This window comes from Ambystoma mexicanum, chromosome 12, assembly GCF_040938575.1.
Source record: "Ambystoma mexicanum isolate Mex_15411 chromosome 12, UKY_AmexF1_1, whole genome shotgun sequence".
Classification (NCBI taxonomy): Eukaryota; Metazoa; Chordata; class Amphibia; order Caudata; family Ambystomatidae; genus Ambystoma; species Ambystoma mexicanum.
Genome location: NC_090936.1, coordinates 701,511,255 through 701,537,606, shown reverse-complemented (window position 1 = coordinate 701,537,606; position 26,352 = coordinate 701,511,255).

Genomic DNA, 26,352 nt, shown 5'->3' with positions numbered 1-26,352 from the left:
AAGCCCAAATTAGAAGAAGGGCCCTTGATACCACAATTTGGTATGATAGAAAATGTCATGCAGTCAAAAAGGAAATTATAACCTGTGTTAAAACCAAATTAGGGTCATGCAAAACTGAACCTTGGGCTTTGGGAGCAAGATATAAGGAACTAATTAATGACAAAAAAAGAAGTTTCTAAGTGGAAAATGGCCTGAGAAGTGAACTGCATTTAATATTTCCTCGTGACAGGGTCATGGTGCTCTAGAGGCCAGTGACTCAACTGCCCATGCTACTGAGCACATTATTGAGATTGGGTACTGGTCATGCAGACATGCTCAGTGAAGTCAATTGATGTGGTCATGTAGAGGATTAATACAGCCTCCCACATACAGGGGATTATTTCATTCAACTAGGATGTGTTTTATATGTACAGTCTGTCAGTCAGACTCATTTACCTAGTCAAAACACATGTCCAATTTCCTGCCTCATTCACGCTCTCTGAGAAGACACCTAGAGCACTCTATTTACTCCCATGTCCCCATTCCCTCTGCTGGACACTGACCCTTATACCGCCAATGTGGAGGCACAGTGTTAGGTGGAGGTGGGGATGGATTCATAGCGCACTAGCAGTACCACCAGGTAGGATTGTGCATTGTGCTGCATTAGTATGGCTGGTGATATATGATTCCAAACAGTGGCATGATGTGGCACAGGTATTTTTGAGCAGGTATCATTCAATAAAGTGATAATTCTGGGAGGGTCACTGTCACTATGGATGTGAGTTGCCGTACATCATTGATCAGCCATGCATGCGCTTTGTGTTGATTACACCTCCATGACATGCTGCTTAGATTCAGTCTTCTTGTTTTCTGATGCACATGTTTTTGGTGAGGGGTGATGCAGTTGCTTCTTTTTTGTGTTGCATTACATTTACACTCCTGTCATGTCAGCCTTGCATGCCATCTCCTGACATGTGTCATGTTAAGTAGCCGCTACATGATCCATGAGCATGCAACACATCTGACTCCTACAATCCACATAAGATGATGATCCAGTTGACAATTATGCATGTGGACGGTATGTGAAGTATGCTGTGCATTGCTGGTGAGGTGTGGATCCTGGTGGCCTACACGTCTTTCTCATGTATCATGTGTAATGTTGCTGCTGTGCTCCCATTAATGTGAACAGCATTTGCTGAAAGTGGGGAGGGGGGTGTAACCTTACATCAAGTAGATGCATTTGAGAATATCGTGAGTGGCTACATTGCTTTTTGGGAGATTTGGAGAACATCTTCATGACAGGGAAAGGGACATGTTAAGGGTATTAGATACATGCATGAGAAGGGGGTGGGTGGGCTGTGTATGTCCATGGAGTCGTGCAATACCAACCAGGGGAGCTAACAGGGGAATGCAGCTCACACTGCCTCAGGTAGGGTTGGGGGTGTAAGGTGTGTAGAGGCAAGTGCCATACCATGTCTTTACCATGCAGAGGATGGGCACATGCTCTTTCAGGAATTGTGACAGTGAGTGTAGAGTACACTGTTGTGGGGAGGTAGTATACGTATTATTTACTTTGACTAAATAGGGTTGTCTGTTGGATCTCACATTAATCTAGCAGCAGAGAAGTAGTCTACACTTGTCCTCACTTCACTTGTAGTATGGGCCTACAGAGATGCTAACAATGTGGTTGAGAAATTATATTGACTACAGGCTTACAACCTTTTAAAAGATGTTGCAGGAATTGAAGGTGTACTAGACTTGCAGTGGGTCAGGTATATGGCTGTACAAATCAATTGGCCTCATTTGCAGAGTACATTGATGGTTGGTGCAACTGCAATCTGGACTAGGAGGTTGTTATACAAAAGGGATAACATAGGGTTGTGGCACACACCAAGGTTGGAGAGCAGCCTGGGAAACTGCACTGCACAGGGTGATGTTACTTCCTTTATAAATCTGTTTTCACTGTTAGTTATTTGTACTTTTCCCACTCCCTCTGCCCTCTCCCCATTCACATACATCTGAGTGTCTAGCATGCTGGACGTGGTGCAAGTGTTCAAATGATATGTCACCTGACACGTTAAGATAGGTACATCTGTTTGATACTTGCCATTGACAGGAAAAATACAAGGAAATTGCAAACTGCCTGCCACGTGTCTTTCTTACTTAAGTATTACCTGCCACATGGATTGCTTGTGGGGCCAACCATTGTGACATGCTTGTAGGCATTGAAGGTGAGTAATGTGGCACAGCCACTGTGTGCACCTTTCACAGAGTCTCACAGTGAGGGCCGAATCCACCCTGAGAAACGTTAGCCAGGGACCTCCTATGATAGATTCCTCTATTGCCTTAGAAATGTACAGACTGTGAACAAGAAGTGGGAAACACAAACCTGTCATCCATCCATTGGGGTTGGAGGAGTGGGCATCCTCACATTGTCTGAGTACTGTTGCAAATCATTTTTGGGGAGCCAGTAGATGGATGTTTTATTGTGTATTGCACACAATGGTTCTTGTATGCCGTAAGATGTTCTTGCAGGTGAATGAAGGAGTGATGGTGGCCTGTGAGATGGCATTTGTTTCTGATGGGTTGGGGTGAACAGAGGAACTCTGCATACTTTTCCATGAATAATTGTATTATTTTGGTGCTGGTCACAGTGAAAATGTGTCTTATCCTTGTCTGTAGGAATTCCTGGCACACAAATGACACGTTTTGGAGCAATTGACATCCAGGGGTAATTGTCAAGGTTCTCATGAGATGTCTTTCACTATAGATGGCATACATTTTTCATATGGAGAATGTGTGATTTCCTACACATGGGTGAGCTCTGCAGGTCATCCTGAAGTGATCAATTGGATGGCAGTTGCAGCAAAACAACAGGTTGTTGCAGTACATCTGGCTCTACAGATATTGGATGTGGTGCCATAGGAGGAGGATCTTTCAATGGTGTCAGTATGTTCTTCACAGGCAGGAAACACCCTTTGTCATTAGTGATGGGGAGTTTGCACAGGATGTTGTACATACATGTTTAATTTGTCAGTGATGTGTTGAGGCATGTGTGGATGTGCTGATGTGTGTGCTGGTGTGTGCATACTGTGCATGGGGTGTCCTGGAAGGCACACAGTGCACTTTGTTATTCATGAATATTTGGACAAAGCACTGGTGACCAGGACAGCAAGATGGGGTGTGGTTTGAGCACTGATAGTGATGTCTGCTGGGCAGACAAGGTTATGGGTACAGTTTGGCTGTGCTGCAATATCTATTGGACATAGCTTTGCAAGCACAAGTTTGACATGATGACATGCAGCTGTACCTCTGGAACTGCAGTACTTAGCTTTGGTGGGAGGAGCTCCAGCAACCTGCTACAGTGCAGGCCCAGCCATGACAAAAGGGACCGGTGAAGGAGGCATGCATTATCTTGGTGAATGGGATGGGGCCTGGGGGCAGGGATCCATATTGCCTTTTCCCAGGGAGCAGGGCAAAAGGACACCACATGAATCTGTGTTTGTCAGGGATAGCCAACTGAGGGGGTGACTAGATTGTTGCTGGTGAGGGCCTTGATAGGCAGCTGGTGTGCTAACAGTGGTTATGGGTCCTGTGTTGGTGGGACACACAGGAAGCAGTAGGGGATGAGGTTGGCAGATGTACTGCCAGGGTGGACGATTATGAGGCATATGATAGGGGGTTGTAGGTATATGTGCCACAACTGTCCATGTATAGTAGAGCAGGTGCACTCTGGGAGCAGGAGGGAGAGTGGATGTATGGGCAGGGCTCCCGCAACAAACATGGCCACAGATGACAAGTAAAGTGGCCGACCTTGCCAGGGGTGGTGGCAGGGCAGCAGAGGAGTGGGGCTCCACCATGGTTGGAGACAGAGGTGGCCATCATGTGGTATGACCACAAACGCCATGTGCAGAAGAGTAGTGGATAGGGCAGTAACCACCCAGGTAAAATCAGAGATGTGTGTGCTTTTCTCGTCCCCACCCAGTGAGATGTGGGGTAGACAGTCACTAGGGGTATGGGATGTGTGCAGTGGTACAAGCTGCTACAGAAGTCATGAGAGGGCATTGCTGGATTTATAGGAAGGGCATGATGATGACTGGGTAGGTACAGGGCATTGAAGAGAATGACATAGTGGAGAAGATTTAAGTAGATGTAACTGGCAGGGGTAGGGATGGGATTGGGGTGCAGTAGAGAGAGGGTACGGAAGGTTAACCAGTACAGTGTCTGGATAACTGTTGATTTTACCCATTGCAGGAGCACATACATTGCAGTGCAGGACCAGCAGAAATGGTGCAGATGGACCCAGCATCAAGATGGCAGTTAGGTGAGCCATTTTTGTTGCACTTGTTGCATGAGACTCAGGGAACACATTTGGCAGTGCACCGTTGATGTTTGTTTGTTTGTTTATTGATTTGTAATGCGCGCCAAACCAAAGGTATCTGGGCGCAAAAGCATAAGACAACAAGTTTACTTTAGGCTTAGGTTACATTATTCCACATTATTACATAATTACAGTTGGTATAGCAAGTTACATAGTTACAACAATGCTAGATAGACACAGAATATACAGAGAATGTCACAAGGAGGAGTTACATTACAATAGGTTGAGTGTAAGAAGCAGGGGCATGGTATGTACAAAAGGAGTTACAAGTGAGGATTACATAACAGTAGGTTGCACGAAACTAATGAAACTTACAGATAGGAAAGTGAAGTAGGAGCAACGATAGAGTCATAAAAGACTTAGTCGGGTATCAGCGTCATGGAGATTGGTGTAAGTTATCAATTGAAGATAAGTCAAGTGTCTTTAGAAACAAGCCAATTTATGATGTTGCTCCTGAAGTGCAAGAAAGGTTGATCTTCTCTCAATGAAGGAGGGAGGTTGTTCCAGAGTTGTGCCGCCATGACTGGGAAACTACTCCCCCCTGCCTTTTTTAGTTTGAATCTGGGCACGACCAAACGGGACACATTGGCTGTTCTAGTCGAACGAGTAGAGGATTTCTTGACGATTATTTCTGAAAGGTATCGTGGGGCAACACCATTCAGGCATTTATAGGTAAGGGAGAGCGTTTTGAGTGTGATTTTATCATTAGTACAGAGCCATTTATTCTGGCTCCTAAAGTTTGAGATGTGTTCTCTCCGGGGGATACCGCAAGCTGACCTGAGCACATTATTTTGAAGAATCTGGATTTTCTTGTCAATGCACTTATTGGCTCCTAAGCAAAGCGCATTACAGTAGTCCAACTTGGACAAAATAAGGGCCCTTGCCAAGATCAAGCAGCTTTCTTTAGATAGAAAGGGTTTACAAGCTCTGATCAGCTTGCAAGTATATGCCGTAGAGGATGACCTGGCACTTACTTGTTTATTTAGTGTGAAATTTGAGCCAAGGTAAAAACCTAGTGTTTTGACTTCTTTTACCACTTTGATAGTGTTATCGTCAATATTGAACGCAGAATAGTTTGGGTTAAGTTTGCTCAGGTTAGCTGCTGAGCCAAGTATTAGGAGTTCTATTTTATCATCATTCAGGCAACGGCTGTGGACAGCCATCCATGCCTGAATGCTTAGATACATTTTTCTCACTAGAGCCCTGTCCTTAGTGTAGTCGCTGTAAGAGGACTGAGGATCTGAGTGTCTTCTGCATAGTTCGTGTAGGTGACACCCAGATAGTCCAACTTGTCAAACAGTGGCTTTGTGAACATATTGTACATTGTTGGTGAGACACAAGAGCCTTGAGGCACACCACAGGCAATTGGAATGGGGTCAGCGGCATCAGTGGTGGAGAAGACCCTCATGGTCCTGTTGTCCAGGAAGTATTTGATCCATGTGATTGCATCCTGTGAGAATTAGGTAGCAGTGGCAAGGTGTTGACACAATACTTTGTGGTCAACCAAGTTGAAAATGGCCGAGAGATCAAGGAGAAGTAGGAGGGCCGGTTTCCCAGAATCCTTGAGGGCGTTTAAATCTAATAGAGCTGTTTCAGTGCCATGCTGTGGCCTGAAACCTGATTGGCAGATGCCTAGTAAATTATTAGTTTCCAGGTACTCCTGAATCTGGGTGTAGACCACTTTGTCAAGTATTTTAAGGAGAAATGGTACATTAGTAGTTGACCTGTAATTGGTCGGGATAGTTGGATCCAGAGATTGTTTTTTTAGAAGGGGGAGTACAAAAGATTCTTTTAAGTTACTGGGAACAGTCTCTAATGAGAACGAAGCATTAATGAGTTTGGATATGAAATGGGCTAGGTCCCTAGTGGCATCCTTGATTAGTTGGTCTGAGCAGTCATATCCCTGGCAACTTGACGGTTTAAGGGAGATAATGTTTTTTTCAACCTCAAGGATGGAGACTTTTGAGAAGATGAAGCTTTGGGTAGGTTTAGTGACTGGGTCTGTTGGGGCTGCATTGTTGTCAGTGGTGGGTAGAGTGGCTTTTTTATCTGCCATCTTTTTCTGTAGGGGGGAGATTGTGTTAGTTAGGGCATTTTCGATGTTGGGGCGCCATAATATGTTTTTTATGCAGTCTGTCTGTGGTATGGGAGCTTCTAGTTCTCTTAAGATCTCAAAGAATTCCTTTGAACTGGAGCTGGCCTTGTGAATCCTATTATTGTGTGTTTCCTGTTTGGTAAGTATTTTTTCTTTTTTATAGAGTGCAATACGGTTAACCAGGTTTGTTTTATTTTCTGTTGTAGGGAAGAGTCTCCAAGTGGCTTCTAACATATTTTGTTCAGTTCTCAGCGATTTTAGAGGAGGCATGAACCATGAGTTCAAGTGCGATTTTGGTTTACTTTTATTCAATATGAGTGGTGCTACTGTATCCAGTGCTTTAGTCATAGAGGTATTGTAGACATTTACAAGGGTGTTTGGGTCTGAGTATTCTGGCAGTGCATTAAGGGTGGGGATAATAAATGGTAAGATCCTGTCTACTGTGACATATTATTTATTGCGAGTTGGGAGGGAGGGCGCTAATATGTTTGCTTTCGAAGTGGTAGAATTGGTTGGAATGGAGAAGGTCAGAAAGAATTGATCTATCCAGGTTTGTGGCATGATGGAAGTGATAGATGCAGCACAGTTAAGGTCTGCTACCCAATCGAGGATTCTACCTTTGTCATGGGTAGCCCGTGTCACTCATTAGGTAAAGCCAAGCTCAGAGAGTATGTTGGCAATGGATTGGGCATGTGAGTCCTTAGGATCATTGAATCCTAGGTTAAAATCCAAAAGTAGAAGTATTTGGGATGAGACTTTGGTATTCTCTGATATAATATTTGAAATGTCCTCTTCAAAAGATCTTATAGGTCAAGGAAGTCTGTAAATTAGGTGGATAGTTAGAGTCTTGGTCTTAAAGGTGGATAGTTAAATAGTGAGGAGTTTTCAGGATTTGATATCCCGCGAGGGAACTATTCTCATGGCTAGGTTGGCTTTAGCAATAATGGCAATGCCTCCGCCTCTAGCTTCAGTTCAATCAGCACTTAGAATAATGTAATTATCTGGGACGACAAGTGAGATAGTTGGTGCTGCAGCTGTGTGTAGCCATGACTCAGTTACCGCTAAAAAGTGAAGGTTATTTGCCGTGATCTGATCAGCAATTTCAGAGGCGTGTGCTACTAGTGATCTTGCATTTAAGAGTGCAGCTTTGAGATTAGGGTTATTAGTGTGTGTCAGGCAGCCAGTGAGATTGTCCAGGTATGCTTTGGGGTAAGGCTTAGATTGGTTGCCAGTAGTGTTAATTTTCTTAGTGATCTCCAACGTGGTGATCTTCAGATTGGTTGGATGTTTATTATTTCTTTCTTTGTGTTTGACTGTCAGATTAGTCGTTGTATCAGATTTATTCAATCTGTGGTTGGGGTTATTATTGAAGGTGTTCCTTGTCTTATAGTCATTTTCTTTGGATATTGTAGTGGTCAAAGTTTCATGCAGTCTAGTTAATCTAGCTCTGAGTCTTTTGTTTCTGGCTATGCTAGTACACGGTAGGGTCGTTTTGGTAAGGTTACTGTGCAGTTGTTGGCAGATCAGATGCAGGAAGTCAGAGTTTAAGGCACTAGTATATTCTAGAGCACCAGTTGTGCGCATGCATGGGTAGTTGTAATTATACATGGCTAGGTAGTGTGAGTCTATAATGGTGAGGCCTGCTGCTATGGTTTGTCTCCTTATGATAGTCAGGACCCAAAGCACTGTGCTAAGTAGTTGGCTGGTGGCATACATAATGTTGGTACAAAGCCTGAATGGCCAGCTAGGTGAGATGTTTTAGGATAATAGTCTCCCTCAGAGTAGGTACACAGGATACTGAGCAAGTGGCAAGGTTGACTAACTAAAATGGCTCGTGTGAACCATTGAGAGTACGACAGAATTACTCTTGTACAATAATCTCTATGTAGTGGTGGATAGGGGGGATTCTCTTTGCAGGGCGTGAGTTTGTCAGACACAATCACTTTGTTGTTTGGTGGTGAACAAAGTCTGTTGATTGTACAAGCTGTAGGCAGATTAAGGAGGTGTAAGGTACATGGGATGGCAAACATGGTTCACACAGGTAATTACAGAAGTAGCAATTTAGTAAATCGTATGTGTAGTCAGGTATAATTGGCACAGATTATAGGCCAGAAGCAGGCAGAATACATTCACACAGTGGCTTCGTAACATATACTATACGTGATATAAAAAGGCGGGACCTTAACACGCGAGAGGGGTGAAGTCTTAGTCGCGCAAAAGCTTGTAAGTAAGTCTTTGCGCTTGACTCCTTTTGAAATACACTACTTGCGTATCGGCATACTTAAAGAAGCACAGAGTAATATGAGAATGAGACATGAGAATCGTGCATGCTAATAATACTTGGAGTGAAGCCAGGCATGAATCAGAACAGACAGTTTAGCGATACCGGTGGGCTATGGGGCACATGGGGCACACACTGTTTGCCAATCCAAGAGACGCTCCCCCTTTGCCTCCCCCATCCTGTTCCCCCAAGAATAGGCCTACTTAACGAATTAGGCACCTTACTGTCTTGACAACAAGACACAAGGATATAATTGCATGATAAACAGAATGGCTGTATTTCTGTTAACCACGGATACGCCGACAGAGCTAAGCATTTGGGATTAGCCCTTAGCTTTCCCATTCTTGTCTCCCTATAGGGGATGGAGGTGACTTCCCAATCTGCCAATACAGATACACACTGGAGTTATGCCATTATCGAGAAGAAATCGGTCCTGAAGATGATTACACTATCCACAATTGTCATTGAAACCGGTCGACCCAGTAGATGATGACATCTATCATGATCATTACGATATCCTAAGAGCAGATTAAGGACACGTTCACAATTAGATACACTCACTCTGTGTGAGTACTCTTTTTAGGGTGTCCCTGGACAGGGGGATTTTCAAGTATCCAAGAATACCAATTGACACTGTTTGGAGCCTCCAGCTCAGAGGGTGAATAACAATTCAGAGAAAATCCCCATAGAGTATGCTTCTTACAAAGGCAGACATAATAACAAGTCCTGTCCTAATACATATTCTTTGGTTGGTCTTGCGCTTTTATCTCCACTTTAATGCAACACATGTGATAAGTGGTGATGAGGGACAGTTTTTCTTTCGCTATCCCTATTAGATAGGTGGTGCACCACCGGCCACCTAGGGAGAGCATCCCATGACAGGGTCAGGGTGTGCTTCCTTTAGGGACAGCTAGCATGTTTTTTTGGTTTGCTTGTACGAATGAGAATGTTATTCTATGTTAAAACACTTGCTGACGAACAGTTCTTTTGTGTTGCATCATTGAAGGTCATCAGGGATGTGGCTTTAGTGTGTTGTCCACAGGGGTTGTCATTTATGTGATGTAGGTTTGCACTACCTGGTTGCATGTGCCCACCCCCTTGTGCTCTTTGGCCTGCTAATAGAATGGGTGGTGCCTGTGGAAGAGGTTAGACGCCTTTTTGCACCTCTAATGCTATGTCACAATATGTGGCAATATTGTGCAGGACACAACATACCACAATGATTTTGCATACTACAGAAAGTGCATATAGCAATACACCACCTCAATGGTCAAGGGAGCGGAAGTGTGACTTGAGCAGTTTGAATGTGTGTTCCACTATGACTCTAGTGGCTATGTGTTCTGCACTCTAGCGTGCCTCACCTGGGGTGGTTGGATTTCTCTTTGGTTTCAACAGGAACTGTGACAGTTGGTAGTCACTGTCCCCTGCAAAAGAGGACATGGTTATTGATTTGATGGTGTGTCATTTCTTGTGTTTCTGTGTGTCATGTGACTGCTTGTGTGTGTGTGATAATCACCTATGAGCCAGGTGTTGCCAAAGATTCCTGATGCCAGGCTCTGTTATATGAGGAAATGAAGCAAGGTGTAGCTATCATGCATGCATCCTGGGTAATTGGCATTCACATGCATTATATGTTCCTTGACATCACAGATCACCTGGCCATTTTTGTAGTCACAATTTTTCCTGCTGAGATATATGTGCTCAGTGTCTCAGGGGGTTGCAGTGCTACCTGGGTGCTGTTGATTGCTTCCAGGACCAAGGTAAGTGTGTGACTGCATACAACTCCTGGAACACTTGTTGCATGTCAATGTACCTATAACAAACACAAATTGCTAGAATGTTGATTGTGTGGGATGTGTTCTACCCCCAACAATGGCTGTTGTTTGCTGGAATGATCCAGTGTCCAGGAAGTGTAAGGTTGATAGCACTTTGAACAGAAGTGTCACAGCCTGTGAGCACATGGTGGCTGATACCAGTTCATTCTCCCTCTCCCTTACTATGTCTAGGATTACATGGGGAGGGAAACAGTTGTTAAGACGGATTTCTGAACTCTGTCCTGGTGGCGCAGAAGTTCAGAAGGCCAACCTAATTACTTGGAACAGGGTAACCTCTGGACGAGCCAGACCAATCAAGGTAGCGATCGCGGCGGTCAAGACTAGGTCTCAAGAGGGGTGAGGGTGACTGAAAGCCTGCAATGAGTACACAAAGCAAGATCACTTACAAACTACTCCAAACAGTTGTTATATTAAAAATATATACACATTTATTTCAAGGCCTTTAAAACAATGACCGTAGCGAGAAAATCACAATATTACGATAGTAAACCAACACATATCATATCAACACAATATATATATACAAATACAACAAGTCTCAAGCGTTATATGCACGAAATGTGTAGTCCACCTAAAAGGGAGGTAAAACAGGCAGTGCGCAATAATGCTTAGACCCAGTTCGCCTTCAGAGGCACCTAACTAGATGGAAGTCTGAGCCCTGCGAAGAGTGGAGCCTTGTGCTCAAAAGTACCTGCACGCGCTGGTGCCAACGGGTAAAAGGAGAAGCTCTTCGAGGGAAATCAGGCAGTTCAGTTTAGTGCACAAAAGAAGAAGAACACATTCCGCGACTTAAGCGCAGCCTCCACAGTGGGCAGAAGCAGAGCGCGAGTACGGAAAAGGGTGCTGTTTGACACAGCGGGGAAAAGCAATGGGCTCCTGCAGGAGGGCGACCAGATCCTAGCTATGCTACTCACCGGTCCCCGATGCAAGCAGACCCAGGCTTCTCAGCGTCAGTTTCAGCAGCTGGCAGGTTCAGAAGAGCAGGGAACGCCTCGTCGTCGTGTTGAGTAAAAAGACGTCCCAATCGAAGAAACCCGCACAGTTTGTTACCACAGCAGGCCAACGGAGCGGCCGTGTGTATCTGAGCCAAATGTACACTACTCATTTCAGACCTGGGAACGCCAAGTGTACGAAGCGTGTGAGAGTGACAAGGACTCGAAATACTACACAACCTGGCGGCGGTTACAGAGCAAGACTCCCGTGTAAGCTGGTCAGTCAGCGGGATGGCCCAGAGACGCTTCCGAAGGCTTACTGGCAGGAGATGGTGAAGATGCCGAGAATAGCTGTTCCCGCTATTCCAAGGGTCGAAGTACCAGTACAGGCCTTCTGGTTCGATCAAAGGTGAAAAGGGTTTCACAAGGCGACAGCAGTGCAGAGGAGAAGTCCTTCAATGGGTCACCAGCGATTCCTCGGTCCAGCCTCTTGGTTGCAGGATACTTGGCTCCTGTATTCCTTCGTTCGTGAGAACTCAGGAGATCGACATGGTAGTGGTGTTTCCAGCCCCCTCTTATCCACGGTTCCCTTCGCGCCAAAACGGAGGGGACCCAATGGGAGATCCGCTTATCAACTCTCACACCATTCGTGGACCAATCACGGACCACGGTGGTCCCAGGCATTCACACCACCCTAGACTCTCTGGCACCCAGGATGTGTATTGGGACCAGACATCCCAGCCCACATCCTGGAGGCACACACAAGACATGTAGAAGCCCGCGAAAGCATCCGTGTTTCGCGGGAAAGTACATGCCCAAATAAGGAAGGCCCCGGGTCGGCTCGACCTGGGGAAGGTGAAGGGAGCAAGACGGTCAGTGGACAGGACAAAGGAGCCTCGTGGTCTGGCCATTTTGGGAGCCAGGCCACCATTTTGGGTTAAGCGCGAGAAACGCGCTTAGAATGCCAAAAGGAGCTCAAAACACAAGAAACGATTGCTGCCACCATTCCCGTCCCTGAATCACTTGCACCGATCAGATACAATCCTAAACGAGTATCTAGGGCCTGTAGAAGGCTAGAGACCCAAGAGAGCTGTAACTTAGCTTACAGTGCCCTCTTGTGTCATGTTGCACGAAAGCCGCAACATGATAAAAGAAACTACGGGAAACAGCGTTCCCGGGTACTGACTGTCTTAAGGGCATGTCAGTTTCCCCGTAAGAAAGGAGCGAAAGCCCAGAGGAGTGCGGCAGAAGGCTGCACTTCTCTGGCAAAGTCAAGAACAAGGTGAAAAACAACAGCAAAAAGTTTAGGGGTTGCCACATGGAAGGAAAATTACCTACAATTACGAAATCTTTCCTAACAACAGTGTCTTCTATACACCTCCCAAATATTGTTGTTCATGGATGGACGATTCTGGCCCTATTCCTCCTCCTGCTTCTATGTAGTCATACCAGTGTCAGCAATGCAGGAACCAGCATTGTGACAATCGATTGCTCTGTGGGAGTGCATTGTGCTTTTTATACGTGAGTTTTTACAGTGCTTTGTGCTCTGCAACGGGTGATGGGTGTTGGTAGGATTGTTCTCTGTGCAGTCAATATGATGGAACTATTGTTTCTGTGAATACGGTTCACTTAGTGCTTGATTGGGCGTTTTTTTTAGTTTTCTTGGTGCCTCCCTTCCCACACCCATATTATTCCTCATTTTTATGCTTTAATTAGGTTATTTGCCTGGTGCACCCCATTTTCCTTCTATCTCCTGCGAAGCGCTCACGCAGAACGGAAGTGGGAAGTGCCTGGACAAAGTGTGATATGTGAATTGGAATCTGGTATTTAGCATGGCGCAAAGTGTACATTTGGGGCGCATGTCTGATGGCTCTCAGGAAGCCATTCACCTGCCTAGCTGCTTAAGTCCTTAACCACACCCATCCCCAAACATGTGCCTCTCAAAAATATTGTACTTCCGCCTCTTCTTCACTCAACCTCGGCAATTCCTGGCTCCTCTTCACCCAGTCCTAGAAATGCAAGAAGGACTTTGTTGCATTGGCAGCCAAGCATTAATCTTTGGGCCCTGATTACATTGTTTCCTCTTTTACTTGAAACAAGGGCCTTTGACTCATTCCCATAAATCAGACTTCCAGGCACACAAATGTCTTTCTTGACTGCAGGGGTGGGCTAAAATACTTATTCATTCTGGGGACGTTGTTATTGATAGTCAGGGAGGCTATGCAAGAAATACATACATTAACAAATATATTGTTTAGGTTGAGATTTAGCAATCTGCACAATGAGAACCTGCGTATATGGATCTATAGAGGTATTTATAGTGTTTATAGGCTAGGATGAATTATGTTTGTAATTGTGAAGATATGAAAGATAGTGTCTGCATCTATACAATCATATTTTGATACAAATGACTATTATATGATGTATGTTTGTAAGCACACTCAAACATTAACAAACAAAAAAAATAATCGGCTTAATCTCATTAAAGTACGACGATGCTTTGTGGCAAGGATAAATAAGTCACTGAGCCTGATTCTCAGAGTGGTTTCCAATGCGATTGTGCCTTCCGTGAATCAGGCCCAGCACGTTTGTAAAATGTTAGAAATGGAAAGCATTCCATGTATATTAATCTCGACTCGATTGTATCTCGTATTTGTCAGTACGATATCGCATTTTTACATACACTTCACAGGATTATTGATATGCCTTGATAAATACTGTATATGAAGAGCGTGCAATGTAAGGGGCCTTAAGCTCTTGCTCAAACTTGAACTAACGCTAGAAGGCTGTTTACGCACAAAACTCTACTAACCTGGAGGTCATTTCAGGTAAACATGAAGGCCTTAATCCCTCCCGAATAATAGAATCATACCAAATAGAAAATCATTCGAAGAAATCGCTTGAATTGTTGCCATGTATAGCTTGAGAAAGATAAACACCATTTTACAAATAGTGCAGTATATTCCACTATACATTGTTCAATGACCCTTGTAAGGGTTCTCTTATGATGTTTGTTGCACAACGTCCCTTGTAAACTGCATTTTGGGATAACAATACAGGGGCCACAATCTCGTTATTGACACTCTCTGTGCGATATAATATGATGTCTATGTTATATGTCTCCTCCTCTGTACAAGAAAATAAGGAGCATCTCTTTTATAATCTAAATTGCTTTTAGGTGTTCAGTTACAGTGCATGTTTACATGCACAAACACACTAGCATCAGGGCAAATACATTGGAGCTCATGCTCAAAGTTTGCATAAAGTGCATTGAGGGGAACTACCTGCGTTTGCACTTATGAGCAAACAGTTATCATCTATGCCAATGTTGACATTTACACTACAGGCAGAAGTGAAAAGCAGGCAACATCACTCGCATGCAAAACATTTTTGTATTTTTTTTTTTTTATTTGTGGTTAGTCAATATATGACTTTTCATAATACATACAAAATGTATACACAAGTGAATAAAAAAGAAATAAGAAATTCTAAAAAATTAATCAATGCAAACGAAAAGAAAAATCAGTTAATTGTTACAAGAACAAAAGAGAAAAGAATCACAGTTAACATGTCTCAGTAAGATTATGCCCCTCAGTTCATTAGTCAGACAAACAAAGCAATCTACACAACACTCAATCCTTTAAGAGTGGTTTGATTTTCTTCAAGGACCTCAAAACTTCCATAGACAAAAATAGTTCTTTCCCCTCTGACAAATGATTCCAAAATTCGTCTGGATGTAACCAGTCAGTGCTATGAACAAAGCAGAGGGATTATTGGCCCTTTGCTTACTTGTGCCAGTGCATGATGTCTGATGATGTTTCGCATTTTGTTCGACATTCGTGTCGCACACGTTACACATACTATAGGTCAATGACACCTTGGACCTCATTAAAAGTGAGGCGGTAAGGGGTTAACGGCACTGGTAAAGATGCCGGCGCCGTTAACCCTGTACCGCCTCATTACGAAGTCCCCTAGTGGGACCCGTTCTGGACGCTCTGGGCCCCTTGTTCCTAATTCTCATTAAGTCACAAGTGATGTATACATTCATGTGGAATCTTAGGAAATGTGTCCGCCATTGTGGGTTGGGAAACTATCTGAGGTAGAGTGGTAAATAGCCTAAAGTTTTGTCAGAAATGTGGAAGTTCTTAAAACATTTCATATTCACAAATGCCCTTGTCGCAATCCAATCATTGTGGCCTATCAGCTTTTTTACCTTCAGTGCATTGTCCACAAGTTCTTTTTCCGATGTATAACATTTCAGGAATAGGACTGAGGCTTCTTGCTTCAGTTCACAAAGACATACATTGGTGTTTTTTAACATCAGACCGCCAATGTCAACGTAAAGAGAATTGTTTTCGGGGCATCTGAATAATCTGTATAACGAGATACTTTTCCATCCAGCATAAGATTGTAATGATTGAAGACCTAGCTCATAGCGTAACCTAGTCATTGGTAATGATAATGGTAGATTGAGTACTTTTTTTCCAATGCAGCCCTCGATTCGCACCCAAAGGATTTTTTTTGGACATCGTCTCAATTTCAATGCCATACATATAGATTTGATCAAAGGCAACAGGGTCAATCTACAGTATATGGAAATAATAGTTTTCATATTGCATATTTTGCATATTAACTGGGTCACCTTTTTCCCAAGGTCAGCTTCCAATGCTGGCATGGAGGTAGTTGATAATAATCATGAAGTCCACGTATTTATTTCTTTTACCACTGGTAAAATCAGGCTCGCTAATCTCCACTTGAAGCCTCATGTTCCTTTCTTTGCTATATAGTTGTATATCATGACAGAGGTTTTTCTATGACCAGGGTCCTTCGAGCTGGCGTGATTTACAACGGCTGCAATCAAGCATTGTGGGCCTATTGGCGTGCAATCCTACCACATTGTCAGTATAAGATAAATAAGTGATTATAAGGTTGCCAATTGCTGGAGCAACCATTGAGTGTGATGTAAATTTGTTCCAAAGATCGGTTAGGAACATGTTAAAAAGGCAGGGTGCAACAATGCATCCCTGTTTTAAACCTTTATTAGTTGGAATCTGTGAGGTCAAATGGCCCTCAAGATCCAATTGTACTTGTATCACTGTGTTGTCATGTAGACACATTAGAATTGCCAGTAGTTCTCAAGGGATACCCCAATCTCTTCATTTACAACATAATTTGCCTCTGTTGATGGTGTCGAAAGCCATGGATAAGTCTATGCAAACCCCATTTTTGGTTGGTTTTGTATTTAGCATATTAAGAACCAGGTCATTCAGTGACGTTGAGAATCCCTTGCAAAAACCTGTCTGAAACTTTGATTTTATGTTTGTCTCTTCAGGGATATTGGTCGATAATTAGAGGGGTTCCCACGGTCTCCTTTCTTGAATATCAGTATTGTTATTTCTGTCATCCAAGAAGCGGGGCATTGATTAGTTTTAAATTTTTTTAAATTTTTTTTTTAAAGAGGTTGAAGAGAATAGAGGTCCAGAGATCCACCGAAGACCTTAACATTTCATCTGTAAGGGCATTTGGCCCTGCCGCTCTGGATCGCGACAAGCTACATATCAGATCTTCTCTCTCTGTTCCCTCTATATTGAGTTTAACTTTGGATTTACACCGCAACTGTGTGGGTTCAGTCCCTCAAAAAACCCAGAGAAGTACTTTGTCCATGTCAATTCCGTAATACAGTTTGATTGGACGGAGGATAGGTGTTGTGTCTGGGGATTTATTAGGCGCCAAAAGTTATGTGAATTGGCTTCTGTTACAACTTTTAACATAGTCAATCCATCCAAATTGCTTCTCTCAAACTTTTTTTGACCATGACCAATTACAAAGAGACCTCTTTTCTCTAAGGACATCTTTTGGCTCAAGACCATCTATGTATATCTTTCAAATGTTACTCTGCAGAGCTCTTTTATGTTCTGCTATCTCTTGATCAAAGCTGTGAGGATGAGTCCGCTGTGTGGGCCCTCGTTTGGTGGCAGATTTCTCTATTTCCCAGAGAAGTTTGAGAAAAGATCCCGGTTGAGATAGGAGGTCTAAAGACGTATCGTTTGGGCTCCCTATCAAATCTTCCAGTTTGGAATTGAGGTTCCCATATTTGCATTTAAACATAACTACACAATTTCTGCCTTAACAATTTCTGTTAACCGAGAGCTTTGTTTGATACTCTGTTTTCGGGGGACTCACTTTGCAATAATTGAAAACTGCTGACAGAGGTATATGGTCACTGGTACCTATGTCGACAGCTTTAAACTCTCCACACTCCTTGAAGAGATTTTCTGACATTAGTATGTAATGTATAGTTGATGAATGTGTCCCATTTCTCCACGTTTTAGCCCAATGACAGAAACATCTGCAATAATTAAATTCCATTCTTCAAAGATGTTTGACCACATATGACCGTTTCTACTAGAAACCCCTTTACACCCTTGTCTGGAGCTTTTCCCCAGACAGTCAGAGTTCAGGTCACCCGCCACCAAGACATTGATCGGTGGATAGTTAATTTGTACCATCAACAGTGTGTCAGCTAATTCCTCCAAAAAGGATGTCAGATTGGAATGTGCAGGATTCCAGTAAAGGTTAAATAATACCAATGATTTGCAGATTAAATGAAAAGGCAAACATATACTAATTGGCAAAATTCCCACTCTTTTTGAGGGCAGCTGTTCGATAGTTGTTACCTTGGAATTACAACAGCGAGCACTAGCCCCCCCGATGGTCTTCCTCAATTCACTTTAGTTGCGGGCTGGTTACATAAAGTGAAGCCATCTAGTTTCATAGACTTCATCAGCCATGTCTCTTGTAAGAGAATAAAATAATGATCTTTAAAGATATAATTCTTCTTCTGTTCCCCCTTGAATGAGCTGGAGCCAAGGGTATTCCAACTGACAATTTGCAGAGTGTCCTCCACTAAAGTAAATCTTCCACACCATTCAACTTCTAGGATACTTCAGTGAGGATTCCAGGAAGCAAGGTCCATTTTTTTTTCTCCACCCTGGTCCCTCCTCCCACTTCCATCGTCTTCTCCCTTAGAGCCCACCTGAATATCTTTACCAAGGGACCCAGGCTCTACCCTTCAATTTTTTGTGAGACATTCCCAACCTCTGATTTTGTTTAATTAAAGGCACTGTCAGAGATACTTCCAATACCAGATCTTAAGAGTCCCTTGATGCATTCAACATAGATCTTGCACACAGTTGTGATTGCATTGCCACCTCTACTATATATGTAATTTGTTCATACGGGAAGCTTATGCAATCAATGTCATGGAAGACAATCAAAATAAATCCGGGATTTGTTTTTTTTACTGCCAAAATGTTTTCCCTATCCAGACTGGCTTGACCCTGGATGGATCAGTTTTCTTTAGCCAAATTTGTAGTATTGAAATGACAATAGGTTCATTCCTGTCGGTAAGCTATTCTTCTAGAACCAACATCTTGTTTGCTACTGGTGCACTATTTGCCACAGGGGGGTTGGGATCGTCTCCCACTATGTTTATGACCCCTCATTTATTCTGATCTTTCAAATCTGTTATGGCCATAGCGTTTCCAGGTGAAGGGACCCTGCTGGTTTTATTTGTGGTTCTCTGTTCGTGACCTGATTTGGCTGAATCCTTAAGTCAGATTTGGGCCAAGTGTAGGAGTACCTTTTCTACTGCTTTTATGTTATCCATTTGCATGCACACGCTAATCTTGTTAATTGATAGTCCAGGCTGAGTTTTTGGTGGGTGAGATGTTTCCTTGCCAGTACCGACGTACACTTCTTGTTCATGTCAGCTTGTTGAGAAAAGGACTGGGTTGGTGCCTCATATATTTCCTTACGGGCAACATTGTTTAGTGTTTTAAATAAATGTATTTTTCCTGAATTGATTTGCTTGGTTTGTTTAGTGTTCTTAGGTTTCTGGACCTGGGATCAGGTGTTTCCTTGGAAGTTGCTTTTCTTTGGTGGGTTTTTCTTCGTCTCTTACTTTTAGCTGCTTGTTTTTTTATATTGTTGTGACTTCTACTTGCTGCATTTGATGTACAAGCAGTGTTAGAAGTCTCACTGCTCGATGAATACACTGGAAGAAGAAGGGCTTACTCTTGTTCCGTCGATACAGGTGCCTGTGCTCCCGCTTCATTTGGCACCATCTTTGGTGTGTCTGGGATGACATCCCCAGACTGAGCCAACCTTATAAATTCCTCTAAAGTTGATTGTGACAAAGGTGTGTGATCAAGTGGAACATTTTCCAGAATGTCGCCCGGAGTTGCGTTATTCACCCCATTGGGGTCTCTCCGCATATTTCTTAGGTCAGATTTCATTGATTGACATTCCTGTTTGAGGACAACCAAGTATGACATGATTTGCTTCCAAATCATAGGTGGAGACCGGCTTTGTTCCATTAAAAAGCACCAGTCTTTGGAGACCAAAGAGTTAATCAGGCCACTAAACCCATCATTGAGGACTCACAGGCCCCCACCTCTATGGTTATTTCGAGCATGGTTCCTGAATGTGTTTGGACTTCGGTCTTCAATAGTTTGAATACACTAACCAGGGAGTTCAAAACGAAACTCAAGGCTGACAAAACAAAATTGGGCAATGAGTTGTTGGGATTGGGGGCTGGTAGGGGCTGTGATTGGTCTGTACTCAAAGTGTCTGTCAATTGAGACCACATCTGAGAGGAGGATGTGCCCCCACAATCATTGCCATTAGATGTGCCCTCCTTGTTAGGCATTGGCAAGACCTCTTCAAGCATGTCCGTATCAACACCGCCCACCCCAGGAGTATTTGGTCAAAAAATCGTCCTTCACAAAGTATACTGTTGCTGAGCAATCTTCTCTTGTTTGCCCACCACTTTGTTATTATACAGTTCATTGAGGATGTAGAAACTGTGTATTCTAGATCATTCCTTAATAAGTCACTCATAGGATGTGAAGTTGGACAGGGACTAGAAGTTAGTGTTGATGTTTGTTCATAGCCGGATTGATGTTCAGCTTGCGGCAGGTTAACAAGAGAATGAATCATAGTCATTTCTTGTTCTTTCGCCTGTGGCATGTTTTCCAATTATTGTGCCTTTAGATCGTTCCACCAGGTCAAACTGCCACTTCTCATGTTGTAGCAATTGGACATCAGCCAACTTGAAATATAGCACCCTGGAATTTGTTGAGCAAGGTGCCCTCAGAAATCAGTTGTTTCCAAAGTTACATTTTGTAGCCGTATATATTTAAAAGAATACACTTTTAGCGCACTAATTAAATATGGCCGTGTCCTCCCCTGAAGAATTGTCTGGGCAGAATGAGGAATGCAGAATACTGGTGTGTGTAAGGAGTTTGTTTAGGTTTGTTTGAGTTCGAGGCAGTTACCTGGTACCTTTATCCACCATGAAAGACCTGGGTAAAGCTGTCACAAGATTCCACTGGTTTTCTATGGGAAGACACAGCAACACACTCTCTGCCACACTTGCGCCGCTTTGCTTGGGGAGAATGTTTTTCACAGCTAAGGACCGCCTTCTCCAAAGGGCATAGACAAAAGACTCAGTATAAGGGATTATCCACACAGCAACACACTGTGTGCAGCACTCGCAGTGCAAAATGGGAAATGATGCCTGATATTTACTCATTGCAAGCAGCATTTGCATTAGATACCTACTCAATCTGCCTATTTTTTACTGGTATAATACGCTGGTGGATTCCTCAACAAAGCATTTACGCAAACAAATACATGTCATGTTGGCTTAAACACTGTCGCATTTCTCGGTAGAGAACATGGCGCAGGTGGCAATGGATATTCCGTTCTATGACCACTCTCCACCATAGTAATCAAGACAATGCGGCATGGCGGAAAATGCACCCATAGCATATTCGCACATTGTATGCATGGATTTTAAATGATGCATGGCTCATCTTCAGCACTAGTGCATTCTTCATTTCACTGTATTTGCACTAGCTCTGTGATTATTGTGCTTGTAAGTGCATAAAGAAAGATTGCATATGTAAAAAGGTATTGTAGCACCCCTCATGCTTTTTTTCATCTGAGAACAACAGAAGGTTTGGTCAGGTTACTGTAGAATGTTTAATATGTTATTTATGTTTATTTCAGTTCATCACAAAAAAACTTCAGTTGTTAAGACTAATACTCAAAAGTATACATTCAATGTGAGGGACAGACATTGTTGAAATTCAATACTTAAAAAGGATGATGAACGTCCAATGGCAATACTTGGACACAATGCTTCATGGTACTTATCCTGTGCACACTTTATCAACAGAGCCCCACCAACGCTCGTGGGTCCCCTTTGCATAACTGCTGTAATCCTGTGTATTCATGCCCTTTAACTGTGCCGCATTATGGTTAGAAGTTGTGATGGGCAGCGTCTGTTACTAGATTCACTTACAAATTAAATGTTTTTTATGCTTACCTGCACTCCTGTACCAGCCCCCGTACCATTAGTCGTGGCTCTGCCTGTTTGTGCACCCACATCATTCTTGTCTTTTATGTTTACCTGTAAACCTGAAGTAGCCCCTGTACCGTGAGGCACAGCTTTGCTAGCTTGTGCACCCCCACCAATCTTGAGTTCATGCTTACCTGTACACCAGCATCACCCCCCTGTACCATGACGTGTGGCTTTGTCAGATTGTGCACCCACACCAATCTTGTCTTTATGCTTAACTGTACTCCTGCAGTAGCCCCTGTAGCATGAGGTTCAGCTCTGCCAGTCTGTGCACCCACACCAATCTTGTTGCTATGCTTATCTGTACCCCTGCAGCAGCCCCCATACCATGAGGTGTGGCTTTTCCAGATTGCACACACACACCAATCTTGTAGGTATGCTTACCTGTACTCCTGCAGCAGCCCCCATACCATGAGGCGTGTCTTTGCCAGATTGTACACCTACACCAATCTTGTCTTTATGCTTACCTGTACACCTGAAGTAGCCCCCCATACCATGAGGTGCTGCTTTGCCAGATTGTGCACCCACCTTAATCTTGTTGTTTATGCTTACCTTTATTCCTGCAACAGCCCCCCGTACCATGAGTCGCATCTCTGCCAAAGTATGCTTTCAAGTTCCATCCACATGCTGTAACCATTATATGTGGTCGTGCACTTTATAAACTGTCATTTCGCACTTACTCTCACTAGATCCCTGAGGGTTTTGTGTGCTGCTATAAATGCACAAAAAATATCTGAATAGCACTATGTACATTACAAGGCAGCACAATGGTCATACAAGGGCAACTCTGAGTTTTTCTAACGTAATATTGTTTCCATTTCTTCTGAACAGTCAGTAGAAGGGGACTGGCACAGCCACATTTTTATGGATCCATTTGGATCCCTTTCTAGCTTGTTGGACCTCTCATTTGTTTACATCCCATTAAAACGCAATCCCTGACTGACAATTCCTGGATCATCATTTTTAAAAGACATGTAAAGTCTCACCATATGGCATATCCTTCTCGTAGCTTTTTATTTGAATAGGCAAATATTTTGTTTTGGAAGGCCGAACATTTTTTGTCATCAACTGATTTGCTGACTTAATGTCAAAACATTTGTCTTAATGTATCAGAATTTCCACCTTTATGCTTGTTACCTCAGGCATATTTTAATTCTTAATAAAATGTTTCATTGTCTGTCTTTAACTTCTTGGTTAATCCTTTTTGACTTCTTGTCAACCGTGCTCACACGTGAACTATAGTCAGATCTGGTACTGGCACATCATGTTCACTCGTCTTTATTTTCCATTTATATTACTTCATGCCATACCAATGCCAGTTGGTAAATGAAGAAAAGCCCTTCCCTCAGTGTGACCCTCAACGTGTATAGATCAATCCCACTATGTGGATCTTTTATTTCAAATGTTCCACTTGATGAGGCCACTTGAGCATTGTCCAAAAAGCACCAATATCTGCCTGAACTGCAATTCTGTGCTGCAGTGTGTGCGTATCCCTTGATTGCCTTCTCAATTGAGACAATTGAACCACTCATATTGAATCTTTACACTTGTTTCACACACCACCTTTACAACTTCCCACTCAGTTGTGTTGGCCATTTCCCTTTTAGATTATGTTGGTATTAATCATAACTTGATTATTCCCTGCAATTGTTTTCACTCGTGAAGTCTGTTTTTCTAATGTTTGTATCTCTTTATTGAGACATACCAGTAGTGGCATAACACATACAGAAACAATATACAGAGTAAGCATATAACCTACTAAGACCATGGGCCTCATTACGACCGAGGCGGAAAACCATGGTGCTAATAGCACCATGGTCCATGCCGGTAACTTACCGACTCCGCCATGGAGAAAGGGGGAATTACCACCCTATTACAAGGTTGGCGGGGCGGTAATTCCCCCTTCCTCCATGGCCCTTCCCCATTCCCATTTTTGCCCCATAGGGCTCAATGGGAATGGGGAAGGCACTAAGTACGGTACCGCAAATTGCGTTACCGTACTTAGCACCAAGGAAACCTTTGAGGGTCCCTACTTTAACGGCTGGTGTAGACCAGCCATTAAGGTCGGGTCCCGCAAAGGGACCTCGTGATCAGGCGCTAATGGGTTAACGGCGCCGCAGCCTTTTACGGCGCCGTTAACCCATTAGCGCCAGGGTCGTAATGAGGCCCCATATATCTTTCCATCTACAAACACGAGGTAAACATTTTTTTTGTTTCAAAGTTTATAACATTCATTAGCATCTAGTGTAAAAGGATTTCAAAGAAACAACATCTGGCAACAGACTTTAACAAAATTTCTCAAACTTAATAAAATGCATGATTCCATATCTCGGCAGTGGTATGAGGTCATGTTAGACAGAGCTTCAGTTATGACAAATTACAGTTCATTGCAATGCTATAGCATGCAGGAAATGTAGCGCAAGGTATGGTAAGTTCATTACAAAGTAAAGACATGTTCCGAATAGGCAACCAATGCAAGAATATGTCAGACATGAAAACAAAAAAAATATTAAGGAACACATGTGTGCTTCACTGAGAATTATATTACCCGTTTTAGCATCATGACTCCTTATTCCTTCTCCTTTTAAAACTATGTTTTTAAGCGTGGGATCAGGATTCGAACCAGTGTTGTGCCGCTGTCTTGGTTCCAAGACAAACACGCTGCACCTGAGCTATCCTTCCTCCCTCAGGAACACCTGGCCACCCCTCCATTGTTGTTATCGAAGTAGCTAGTCTCTTTAGCAGGTGAACCAGATCACTTCTGTCTAGTTAATAAATGCTTGGCCAGCACAAACCCATAGTGTAAGAACCTGTGCACCTTTTGCCATCCCCTTTTCTATGAATCAGCATTAATAAACACTTCTCTGGGGTGTCAACATCTGATTTGTGCATTGCTTCTTCGAAGACTGTCACTACCATGGGACAAGACAAAATCAATTGAGCGAAGGAGGCATCTCTGACTCGGCACTTAGGGCAAGAGGTAGAGGATGACCTGTTCATTTCATGAAGCATCATAACTGTCTATAGGTCTTATATAGTGCTTTGTGTGGTATCTTGTTTAATATAACACTGACAAAAAGCTTTTTCACAGGAAGTCAGATTGCCTCCTATTCCTCATCAGTAAATTCTCGCCCAATATCTGGCTCCCATTTTCCTCTGCACGTAAAAGTAGTCAAATGTTTGTCCCAACATAATGCTCTGTTCAGCACTTAAACAGCATCCAGACCAGTACAAATGTTCAACATAGTTCTGAAAGTGATTGATTACCCTCTCTCTCATAAAAAGCAACAGCAACAATCCCATGATTCCTTGGATAATCTGGGACGTTGTACGAAGTTACCTCGTTAGACTCCATACAGATCAAACATCTCTGCAACTGTGTGGAACTCATTATCTCCATACAGATCTACTTTAAGATCACAATCCATATTGTTGTCAACATCTAAGATGAACTTGGTGAAATGTGACTATGTACAAATTCTGCAATTCCTAAAATACGAATTCAATCATTTCACAATTTGAAAATTAAACTCCGAACCAGCCTGTGCCGTCAAACAGTCACATGTCTGCTTCACCCACATGGAGGCTTTACCCATTAATAAGCAGTCCTAATCTAACGATTGCATATGAGATTCTATAAGCAATATCTCTGATTTAACTCTTCTATCCAGCCATTATGATATGAACTGTATTTGAGAAGCCAAATGATAAATTCAAAAATTGGGGGTCCCTATTTCACCATCCTCAAAAGTGAGGTGTAATGCTCAGAGTGCAACTTGGCGGTGGCCCTGTCCCCAGAACATAGGGGCTAATACACCGTCAACATACAACTGCTGTGGGAGTATAATGAATTTGCTAGCACGATTCAGTCAAGCATCGACACTGTCACATTTTTCCATACGCCTGTCACGCAATGCAGCCCAGTCACTTCTCATTCTATCTTATGATGTTACTTTTCTTTAAATGCATAATAGATGTGCACACCAAGGTAAATGCATGTGTTGGTTGCCTACACCAAAGGAAATATAGTAACTCTTCTCAAGTACTCTGACACAGTGTTCAAAGTAGGAATAAATACAATTTACGGTTTTTACTGAACATATGCAAAACTCTTAACTTCCTCAAGCATCAATTGTATGCCCTGGATTGGGTCCGTCAGAAATAAAAAAAAACATTGTCATTGTATAATGTAGTAATATTTTCCTTTCCAGACACTATGGGCCTCATTACACGGTAGGCGGTAAGGGTTTACCGGTACCGGTATTTTACCGGTACCGGTAAACCCTTACTGCCTTACTACGAGGCCCCTTTGCGGGTTGGTACATTAACGCCTGCTTTTAGCAGGCGTTAAAAAACGAACCCGCAAAGGGACAGGGGTGCTAATTACGGTACCGCAATTTGCGGTACCGTAATTTACGCCTTC